The sequence below is a fragment of the Patagioenas fasciata genome, chromosome 15, assembly GCF_037038585.1.
Source record: "Patagioenas fasciata isolate bPatFas1 chromosome 15, bPatFas1.hap1, whole genome shotgun sequence".
NCBI lineage: Eukaryota > Metazoa > Chordata > Aves > Columbiformes > Columbidae > Patagioenas > Patagioenas fasciata.
Window position 1 is genome coordinate 4164526 of NC_092534.1, and position 11923 is coordinate 4176448.

At 40.3% G+C, this 11923-nt stretch overlaps 1 long non-coding RNA gene across 1 annotated transcript; it reads left to right on the forward strand.

Annotated features, from left to right (window-relative positions):
* Positions 1–5499: 5499 nt before the first annotated feature.
* On the forward strand, positions 5500–11656 carry LOC139829148 (uncharacterized). Its single transcript, XR_011741487.1, has 3 exons — positions 5500–5553; positions 6467–6530; positions 11588–11656. It is a non-coding gene; the product is annotated as an uncharacterized lncRNA (long non-coding RNA).
* The last annotated feature ends 267 nt before the right edge of the window (positions 11657–11923 follow it).

Sequence of the window (11923 nt, forward strand, 5' to 3'; positions counted from 1 at the left end):
GTGGCAGGACATGCTATTTAAAAAGGCTTCAGCTGTTTTATTAACCTGCTGAGGTGCAGGATTGGAAACATCAGTCCATGCTTGCGCTCTTTTCCTGTCACTGTACTGAAGGGTGGAATATTACCTTTGTGTCCCAGTGCAGATAGCAAATTAGATGAACTCTTATGCTGGATCCATCCACCTGCTCACCTGTCCATGGGTGGAAACACTACAGGAGCCTGTTCTTTCTCCAGTTACATCATATTCCAACTGGTTCAAGACAGGCCAAACAAAAATGCATCTAAATTAGGTGTGTTCACACAGGTGGTGATACTGGTATAATTACACCAGTTAATCTGATGGTAGATTTGCCCATAAACAAGCTTAGTGGAACAGACCCTATCCAATGATTAATTTAGATGACAGCTTAAGTGATGAGATCTATGTCTTTTTAAAATATGTGTCTGAAACAGGTATGTTGTACCTGTTTCAATCCTCTTTAGTGCTGCCTCTAATCATGCCCCTATTAAAATGACACTTTTAGGGACTATTTTATAAGCTCTCAAAGTGTTCATTACCTTAATTACCCGATATAAATTAACCAGGATACTCTATCCTTGTTTGGCTCAAAAATAATTACTTGTTATTATTCAGGTGCTAATCACCAAATCTTAATCCTTTGCTAGTTATTATGGATTTTCAGAGGAAAAATTAAAGGAGAGTCTTAAATAGGTCTGTTCCCTAATTTGTTTAATGCCAACAGTACATCCATTCTGTCCCTGGAGAACTTCCACAGATCGTGTCAAGCTGCAGAGACAGGTTGTCTACATGTGGTGCTGGGAGATGCTGTGTGCTCCAGCTCTTTGAGAGCTGCACGTGAGCATTGCTTGGTCTGTTCTGATGGGATTTCTTGTCGGTACTTTTTATACAATTGCTTGGGTTGTTCTCCAGTGGTGCTGAGCACTTCCACAGCAAATGGAATCAGCTCCAGATGGTATACTGTCTCTGATTCAGAGCAAGGCCTCAAGGTGGACCATCTACCTGCTCTTCGCCTTTCCTTCATGCACGGTAACTGGTGAAGCCACTGGGTGTTACTGGTGCTTTTAATGTGGGTATGTGAAAGTGGATCTGTGATCATATTTGCCCATATGCTTTCTGTTATGGTACCACAGTGCTCATGTTGCAAGCAGCTCGTAAAGACTTTTCATAAGGTCACCTCTCAAATGCATCAAAGAGCAGAAATGAGACCTGTGGTTTAAGTCCTGGTCCTGTGTGGTGTTCACCATGCCGCAATGCTTCACCTGCACACAAAACATGCAATGAACCAGATCCTAAAGATATGGTGACTAATATCCTAAAAATACAGTGGAGCTCTAGCTTGTAAGAAGAGTGTTTTAGGAGGTTGTGGTGTCTGTAGGCTGTTCACTGTAATCTGATGGTTTGGCACATGCCCACAGTATTTTACCTCATTAGTGTCATCACTGGAATTATTTATGAATGTTCTTGGTTTATCCACTTCTAGTCCTCCTCTATAAGAGGGGAGGTTTTTAGAAATCAGATTTAAGATATTTTTACTAGTGCTTTTCCCAGCTGATGTGATTTTTTATGGCAATTAAGTGAGCAAATAATTACACAGTGTGATGCTGAGGGTGTGAAAAATTTAATATAACCCATCTTGTCTATAATAATCAAAGTAATCCAAATCAAAAGATGGTGTGAATTGCGTGGGAATTAATATTATCATACAAATGTCTTTCACTGTTGCTACACTTTGATGTGGCCATGTAGAAAAGCCTTAGGAACCATTGAAGATTAGGGGAAAAGTGAGCATTTCTGATACCAAATTCTACCCACTCATAGTAATACAGACCAGCTGTGTTGAATCACTTAACCATTTTTTTCAGTGTCTTTTTTTAACTTGATTTTTTTTACATTTGGCTATCAATATGTTGGAAGGAAGGAGGAAGAGTGTTGTCTTCAGGGGAAATATATCTTTCATTGTAAGCAGCACCTGATGTTGCACTCAGATTCAAATTCCCTTCTTCCAGAAATGCTAAGGAATTTTTAAGTCACTGAAATGAAGGAAGGCTCTACATTAAGATTCTTTTGGGCTTTACTGCTGTAAGAGTCTTAAACTATTGACTCCTACATGCCTGACACCTCCCAGGATCCTCTGCCTGGGTATGTCTGTGCAATTTGCTCCCCAGGACACCCCGCATCCTCTCACACCCTCTGCGTTCCCAAGGATATTAACTACACAAGTGTGCAGTGTTCCAAGTGCACCAGACCTCTAGTCTCCCTGCAACTAATTCCAGTTTTCTCTTTGCTTCTAACAACCTTCTGGCCAAAAAGAGACAACTGTCCATATCATACCTGTGAGTAAGGCTTGGCACTGAGCCTCTTGTAAATTGAATATGTTTGGTTGTGTGCCATGTTTGTACACTTAAAAATAAATTAGCTTGAAGTGCTTGTATTTGAACACAAAATTCCCAGTTTGTCACTGAAAAATGGAACTAGTTTCAAGCTAAAAGCAAAATATATGATGATAAAATGCTGATAATTCTAAATGCTCAGGTGCACACCTGATTAACATCGTAACCTGATTTTCACAGCAGCCTGGCCAAATGTGAATGTAAGTGAATTTGATATGTGAAGACAGACCTGTTTGAATTTCATTGTTTGCTAAATGTTGCAGGACAAATCTGAAAGATTACTGAAAAAACAAGTAACTTTTTGCTCTGTTGAATACGTTCACAAGTGCCTTTTAATTATATGTGAGGAAAGACTCTGACAAGTTCACTGATGAACTCTATTGATTCAAGGAGCTGTATCTGTTCATTATATTAACCTATGAACCTCACATGCAATAGCTTTCTACACTTCAGAATGTGCCTTTTCTATTTAATTGAAACTTTTACTTGTTACCCTGAGAAAGCTTTTGAACCAGCACACCTGTTCTTCATGCTGCACCAGTGACTTCTCTGTAGCGGTCAGTCATTTGTTGGTATTTGTCAAAATGTGTGTTCAAAATTGCTACAGCTAGAGTTTAAATATTAGCACTACTTTGCTACATTTTAACTAGGAAGCTGTTGGAATCTCTGTTACCAGATCCTGTCAGGAAAAATAATTCAAACTACAAATTTAATTTGGAATTCACTATGTGCCAAGAATTACCTCTATCTGTCCGGTCTCCCCAGTGAAAGACTCAGTGATAAAACAGGGATTGTTTAAAGTTCAGACTTTCTTTGAATACGTTTCCAGACTGATACCTTGTTTTGTTGTAAAACTTTTTAAGAATTCATGTATGAAATCCTGTAGCTACCGATTACTTCATGGTACATTGAACCATGGTGGAAGATCTGGATAGGAAGGTCTTATTGGATTTGGCCTTCACTCCTATAATAAATTTCCTTTATTCTAGGAAGAGAAACTTCTCATAAATAGTGCTTATTTCTGGCAAATTAAATTCAATGGAGTGAGTTTCCTTGGCAGCAGTGGGTGTCCTGCCCCACAGCTGAGCTCATGTCAGATATTTGTGCTGGGCTCTTGTGCACCTGCCAAGGCCTAAGAGAGATTGAATGTGACTGAAGCTGAGGGATGCCCTGCCAACTGCCGCACACCTGTGTTTTATAAAGCATTCCCCATGTTGGGGCCATGGCCCTAAAAGAGACTGAGTTCATATGAACTGTCTGATCTGTCATGGCTTTACTAAAATAAACACCAGGCACTGTGAATGAAGCGTTGAAGCTGCAAGTGCACCCAGAGCTGCTTAAGGCCACTGCTGGTGACAGGAAATTGAGCTAAATGGACCTTTGGTCTGAACAAGAGTGACATCCTTACATGAGTCTTAGTTTTCAACCATGTAACTTGCTTAAATGACCTGGGGTTTATCACTTAGTTGGTCTTCTCAGGTAGAGCTATGTGATAGATTTCTGTAAACCTGGAAAAGGCTTCAGTGCTTGTGGAGCACACACAGCGTGTTTGCCTAGCGGTGGTGTTGCCTGGTAGTTGTACCAATGGTTACAGGGGATCAGCAGAAAAAGTGAAAAGCTCTTTGGTTTTGGTTATAGTAATTCTGTAAACATGGCAGTGCATCACTGTGTCTGAGTAGGCACAACAGCAGGAAAAAACATGGGTGCTGTTCACATTTGCAGTTATTCCTACAGTGGTTTTGTGTGTGCCCACTTGTACGTTCATATGTTGTGTGGGTCAGTGTGTGCAGGGTCTTAGCTCAGTCCTTTACTAGTAGCTAATGTTAAGATCCGGTTTTAGTGGGGAGAGGGTTTGCTCTCTCGTTTTCTAAATGTTTTTTAAAGTTAGAAGGAAAAACATTGAAACCATTTGTGTTTTGCTCTCAGAGGAGAGAAAAGAAAATTAACATTAAAAAAATACATGGGCATGGATATCAGTGTTCCCATATTATCCAAGCCATATGTAACTTAGCACCTAATTATTTCAAAAATATAATGCAGCTTAGGTAAGACTTAGAAGCTAAAGCTTTCAAAATTAGTCTGCTAGCCCCACGTGCAAGGCCAGTGAGATGAGGGTGCGTTTGAAGCCGCACAGGTAAGAAGGACACGTTCACTTGCTGAAGAAAGAGAAACTGAGAAGGTGCATCCTGAGGGTGCTTGGTCCCAGCTTCTGGCTCTGGTTCCCAGGGCTGTTGAAGTATTTTGTGTGGATACATCATCAGATAATGTGCATAGTCCCTACTCCTTTGCAGCTGTCAACATTTCTCTAGTTTCAAACACAGAGGAATTCCCTTAGATGACCTGTTCATGTCTTCTAAGTTTTATTGCTTCAGGGCATACTTCCATGGAGTTATTAAAGATTTTTGTTATCCTTTCACGAGTGTATAACATTTGAGCCTTAAAGTGTGGTCTGGAATTCAGTTCTGCTGAAAAGAATGATTCTTTTGTCCTTTAACTCTGTTGCTGTAGCAAGGCAGAAAATGCAGCAGACAGCACCATAAAATTTAAACACCTAATGTAAAAACCTTTTTCCAACTGTGACAGGATAATACCAAAATGTTCTGAATTGTTTGTATGTTTCTTACTGAGAAATTAGTAGTTTACTGAAAGTCGCTAATGTTTAATAAATTATGAACTAGCAATGTAGGATGATTTTTAAAGGGTTTAAAAGTATTTTTATTTGTCCTTTCCCCTCCCTTCCTGTATTTTCTTTGGATAGTGAATACAAATACATTGCACCTTTGCAATTCATGTCAGTTCCCACACGAAATTCATATTCACATCGAGAGGTTAGTGCACATTTGGGAACTGTACTTGCAGGCAGGCAGCTCGGTTCATTGTCCTCTGGTGTCTGCAGAAAGCAATCGGGAAAACATCTGTGCTTAGCTAGAGCTGATTTTAATGGATTGGGTTCAAATGTTGGCAGAAGGCACATGCTCCAAGAGCAGCCAAAAGATGGTTAATTGGCTGTCAGCTTTGGAGCCTGACCATTAGCTGGGAGACACAATACTTATTTACAGAGAGTCACAATATTTATTTACCAGGCAAGCAGAACGCAGTGGGAGTTTGTATGGCTGGGAGGAACGGAATGCAAAGCAACAGGGTAAGTGACGCTGAATGCTGGTGTCTTCTTTGCCAAAGGGGGTAACAGAATAATGCCACCAGCTACTGCACTTATTCTTTCTCCAGTCAAAAGTAAACAAAAACTAATTTAAAAAAGAAGGGGGAAAAACCCCTATAGTGGTTTGGCAAGGGAGCTTTCTTTTGAAGTCTGTAGCGCTAGTCATTGTACTGCAGTAGTAGGGATTGTGCCAGGTTTACTGCAATTGTGCTGCTAAGTGGCTAAATTACCAACTTGTCTTGCTACAGCTGTGTGGCTGCCTTAAAGGGAGTTCAGCTGCACTTGAGAATAAATTAATAAATAGAAATATTGGTAGCAGCTGGGTTTGCTGCTTTAGAATCCTGCCACACACCTTCCTGGGAGAGAAGATACTGCTGCCTTTGTTATTTTTCTCTTGTCCTTGACACAAAACTGTCTGAGCATTGAGCCAAGTGCTTAGTAGGGTAAGTTATGAGTGTAAGTTTGTCTTCTCAGTATGGTAGGACTTGATTGGCAGTTCCTCCTCTCTTTATGTGATGTTTTTGTGCTTCTGTAAGGTATTTTTTTTTAAAAAGAGTCTAGGAATGTTAGGGATAATTGTTCCTACATTTCAATAGAATAAGTATACTCAGGCTGCTTGTAGATTTTGAAGTGATGTATGAAAATGGCAGTAGACTTTAGTAGCTGAAGAGGACTGGTGGGTTTCAACTTTTTGGAGGGGTGCTCTCTGTTTAGAAAGGATAGGGCTGCTGTTGGATGGATTGATTTGGAAATTGGGTGTTGTAAAGGAGTCTCATGTTGTGCCTTTGAATGAGAGTCTCATAACAATAGTTGCTGTGGTATTTTCTGAGTCCTGTTGCCTTGCATGTGCACAGTTACCTGCTTTTTGATCCTCTTCCCTACTGTTATTTTCCAGTTCAGTTCCTTATGGGAAGGAAAGTTATGGGGCTTCTGTCTGCCCAGTGGACCCTCGTCTCGCCGTAAGTTCAAACTGTCAGCCAGCTTGAACCACAGTTAGCAAAGCATGTTAAGTTTTGTTGAAATGTGGTTGGATGGAGGAGGAAAGTTCTGTGTTTGCCTACAGAGAATGTGTGACTTTTAGTTCAATGCTTATTAGGTATCATAAAATCCACTCAGGTGCCCCTGTAAGAGCTAATACTTTCAGTAAATCTTAATTAACTTACTGCAGTTGCTTAAAACCAACAACAATACAAAAACCAAAGCAAATAACCAAAACAAACCACAAAAAACCTGCACAAAACCAGAACACCAAATCACCACACCAGAACACACAAGTCCTGCTAATCAGATTTAAAGCATAGCAACTAATGACTTTAAAATACATTGAGATAACTTATTTTGGACAGACATGCAAGTGTTTAGCTTTGCAACATATTTTTTTTAATGTGTGTAGTCCTAATAGCCTGCAGTCCTTAGGCTTTTGTTTCTGTGTTGTTAGACAGTAGCAACAGGAGTTGGAAATGCTCAAGTGAGATGTGTTTTTTTTCACAAGCAAGAAACAATAAACTCTTGGGACCTGAAAAAAAAACCCAATACAGCAGTCCTCCCTTCAGTTTGACAGAACAATATCTGCACTAAACTGATACGTTAATTGAGTCTGGCAGCCTCCCTTCAACTGTGACTCATTGCAAATGATCCAGTTAGCTCCTCAGTTGCACTTCTGTTTTTGTAGAGAGAATAAAATAAAATAGGTAGTGCACATAGTTTTATTTTTTCCCTAAAAAGCTCTGCAATTTTGAATATTTAAAGATTTGTGTGGTTTTTTTTGTCAATCCATTTCAAATGTTTTTGACTGCAATAATTTTAGAACTTACCTATGAAACTCAGTGTCACAATTTATCATCTGTTATTGCAACCATTGCAGATTTAAATGGATATGGAAAACAAATGCAACTAAACTGATTTGGCATAGCTATGCTACAACAATAATGCCAGTAAATTTCAGGACTGATTAGTAAAAAGAGCATTGCCTGTGATGAGTAGCCCCAGAATCTGGAATTCCTCCTTCTGATGCTGCTGTTGAGTTAGAACGCAAGTGCCGTGACTTCCTTCAACAAAGTAAGGAAGACACCACTATGGATCAACCTCGTGAGAAATATCTATCCTCTAAATCTTTTCAGTCTAAAGAATAGTGGTGGGAAATAATGCAAGAGATTAAAGTTGTCTTATCTGCATTTAGAATGAAATTAGTCATTTTCATCTTCTGATTTGTGTTATACTCGCTATTAAGAAAACTTAGGCTGAAATCCTGTTTTGCTAGGAGTCAAACACTTGGTTTCATTGTACCCATATCAGAAAGGCTTTTAGTCCAAGCTAGCTGTTTAAGTTGAAAAAAGAGAGGGTGGAAGGGAAAAGAGGGACGAATGAATAATGATGTCTGCAAGGTCTTTGTGGAACTGGAACAGACTATTGGGACCACTGCTAAACACATTTTGTTACTCCCAGTTACTGGTAGACATAAAGATCGGTTTTCCACCCAATTTGCCAATGTTGTCTGGTTTATAAATGCTAAGATAGGCAATGGTTTGATTAAATTATCTGAAAGTATTTAAGCTTTAGAAGTTTCTTCCTGACTTCTGTAAACCAGAGACATAACGGACCTGTGAAATTTTGACGATTGTGTGGCAACTCTTCTAATCGCTGCATAATAATATCCTGTGCTTTTAAAATACTTGCAAAGGGTAGATTAATTTTTAAGTAAAATTTGCAAAAGATAGAGGAAAGAGCTTTACCTTAGAAGGAATGTGGGAGAAACTGGTGTCTCAGATATTGGTTCACAGAAACCTGCACTGGTACAATTCTGAACTCTTGAAAGGAAGTACCTGCTGAGGTTTCTGCTGTAACAGTCAGTGTTTGAGTTATTTCCAGTGCTCTTGCCAGTGACCATAATGCTTGGAATTGCTATTTTGTGTGTGTTCGTATATTAACAGATTATAAAAATATATAAATGAAAAATAATAACAGAACTGTAGAATACCAGGTTGGAAGACACCACAAGGATCATCCGGTCCAATCCAGGATTCAGAAAAACTGACTCTGTCTCAGAACAGCTTTAAAACATCACAAAAATAACTGGTATTGTTGTACAGTACTGGTTAATTAAAGGCATGCTATGCCCACATAAATGAGAGCAAAACATTGTAAATTATCCTCACTTATGTAACATCTCATCTCAGAAATACAGGCTAGTGGGACCAGCCTCAGATTCCTTACCTGAGATTAAAGATAACTTTTAAATTCTGACATCATACAGAGAGGCTGAAGGTTCCTTTTTTCCTAGGCGCAGAGATCATTACAATAGCTATGTCTTTGTATAAAAAGGAGCTGTATATAACTTGTATATTTCCAGTGATTAATGTTGTAGTTATTTCTATTGTGCTAATGCATAATACTTCTTGCATTTGCTTTTGTCAGGCAAACCAACATCCTTCAGTGGAGTGTTATCTTTCTAGCTTCTCCACTATTTTTATTTAGCAAATTCAACCACTGCATTACCTAAAAGGATCTAATTAATCATTATGTTCCTAATCTTGGCTCTTATTGAGATCACAGTTAATTAAATTTACAAATTGACATGGCAAAGTTTGATCCAGCCAAATTACCTCAGAGGAGGATTTGTATCAATAAAAACCTCTGGACCAATATATTGTTGGCTTGCGCAGTGGGTGATGAAGACCTGGCCGGGTAGTCCTGAGCCGGGGGTGGCTCGTAAATGCTGTCATGCGATCCTCGCCAGCCTGCTGAAACCATCTCAGCAAATTAGAAGTTGGAGAACGTCATGAGCTCTTCTAAGTGGTTTTGCAGTGAAAGAGGCTGATCTTGCAAGGTGTTCAATACCCTGGCTCCTGCTTAAATCAATGGCTTCTCCAAGTCACCGCCAAAGTCAATGGGTCAAGAAGGTGTTTTCCTCACTTTTCACTGCTGGAACATCCTGGCACCTCAGAGGCTTTGGTCTGTGGGTGCCAAGGTCTGGGGATGCCCAGGCAGCACCTGGGGGAGCAGACATGGTGGGTGGCAGTATGAACAGGTCCGAAATGGGGGAGGCTTGGCCCTTTTAAACTAAAAGAGGGGGAGATTTAGACTAGTTATGAGGAAGAGGGGTTTTTTTATTATGAGGGTCATGAAACACTGGCACAGGTTGCCTGGAGGGGTGGTAGATGGAAACTTTCAATGTCACATTGCACTGGGCTCTGAGCAGCCTCATTTACTTGAAGACGTCTCTGCTTATTGCAGGGGGTTGGACTAGATGATCTTTGAAGGTCCCTTCTAATCCAAACTACTCTGTGATTCCCTGCAGGTCTGCAGCTGCAGAAGGGGCTCAGCATCCCAGTAGCTGCTGAAGGGTGAAATCTGTCTGTGGAGGGCTCAGAAGCAACTGCACACCAACACCACACCTGCAGCGAGGACTGACAGTGACCTGCTCCCCTAGGGTGTATGGGTGCTTGTTGGGGACCCAGGACACCGTGGAGAGGCTGCTGGGGCTTGTCCAGCTCTGGGGCTGTTACCCCCACTGTGTCAGTGGCAGGGTCAGGGGTCTGGGTGGTTTCCCCTGATGGGATCTACCTGGAAAGTGGGGACAAGGGCACCTGTGCTGGGTGGCTGCTGAGGAGAACTGGAAACTGGGACATGTGGGAGGGAGATTACAGATTGCAATTGTGTGAGGCAGCGGTGAATGGAGTTGAAAGCAAGTGGTACAGGTGATAGGAGTGGGAGAAGCATCTGGAACGATAAAACAGGGCAAAGAGACCAATCTCAAGTGTCTGCATACAAATGCATGGAGCACCATAGGAGTAACTGAGACCTGGTGGTCCAGCTTGTGTGGCGGGAGTGCTGTAATGGAAAAGCAGGCAGAGAAGGGGAGGAGTGGGAGATGAAGAGGAGGAGATGTGAAGGAGCAGCTTGAATGTACATGGAGCTGTGAAGTGTGCCAGGCTGGTGGAGGAGGATAGGCCTGGTAGGTTTGGGGTTTGTTAGTTCAGTCCTGGAACAATTCAGTACTGGTGTTCCTTGAGTCGCAGGTAAAAATAACCCTTCAGGTTTTGTGCCAGGTAATTGGTAACACAGCTTTAGAAACACAATAAGAACACTGGGCATTTGTTCTGGAAAAATAATCCTGTGTACAAACATTTTGGTTTATCGGACCTCTTATTTTTCCTCAGCGTAATCAATGGTGAACACATTTAGAAGTATTTTTCCAACAGTATCTGCAGAATGTCCCAATTAAATACAACAATTCATTTAAAGAGTCCACTGTTCTCTGCAGATGTTAGACACAGCATTGCAGGTTTTTTGTATTTACTGTGATAGTGTTTACCTCGTTCCCTTTTTTGTCTTAATTTGAAGTATTTTTCAATATTCTCCACTTTGCTGTCTGCTGTTGCAGGCTGAGCTCAGCAGATGAGACTAACCTCTGCTTTAAGAATATTAAGAATCCTGTGCTAACTTTAAACCACACTGATGTTTCTGTGGCTGCAGTGTGAAAGGATGTGTGATAGACAGATATCTCTGGTTCCTGTTCAGTGCAGTGCTAAATAGTCTTGGATACTGTTAGACCAAAGGTGTGAAGGGCAGGAGACTTGGTTCAAGCTGAGCCAGAACTACATCTTGCAGGCACATTTGAGCATTTTAGTACAGGATGTTGAAGTTAGGCCTAAGCAGTTTGCTGAATGACAGCACAGTGCTTTCAAAGCTATAGATGTGGTTCCTTTGAAAGAAGAAGAAATTTATGCCAGGGCTGCTGAAATGCCAAATGGTTTTGGTGATCTTCGGCAGCATTTATGAAAGGGTGAGGGCAAGAATAAGCAAACCAAAGTGTTTTGTTCTTTGGAGAATCTGAGGAGACAAATTGTATTCCTTGCTGTATTTGTTTTCCTTTTAATGACAAAAGTAATTTTTTTATTTTTGGCTTGCTCTCATTCCTTAAATATATGTTGAAAGAAATTGATAGGAAACAACATTGTCAAGTGCTGTTTAAGTCAGGTTGATCCAAAACTAATTGGTTTTGTTTGTTTTCTAGCTGTCCAGCAAACCAGAATACTATTGATGTACCCAGCTTTTCACCTCTGTGCCAGAAATATTTACATGTGTAAGTATTTTTAAAAAATTCCTTGAAGCTTAGATATTTTTGCCCTTACTATGAAAATATTTAAAAAAACCTGGTTCTAGATATATTGTTATCTTTTGCTCATTCTGGAAATAGTGTCAGGTGAAAATAAGTTTTTGTAGCATCAGCTATTGTGATACTTAAGTACAGAGTTATAACCTGCAGTTATATTTTTCAGAGTAATGTGCTATTACTGGAACTAAATTATTCATATGAAAAGGATGATTGATCAAACACAAGGTACTAAAA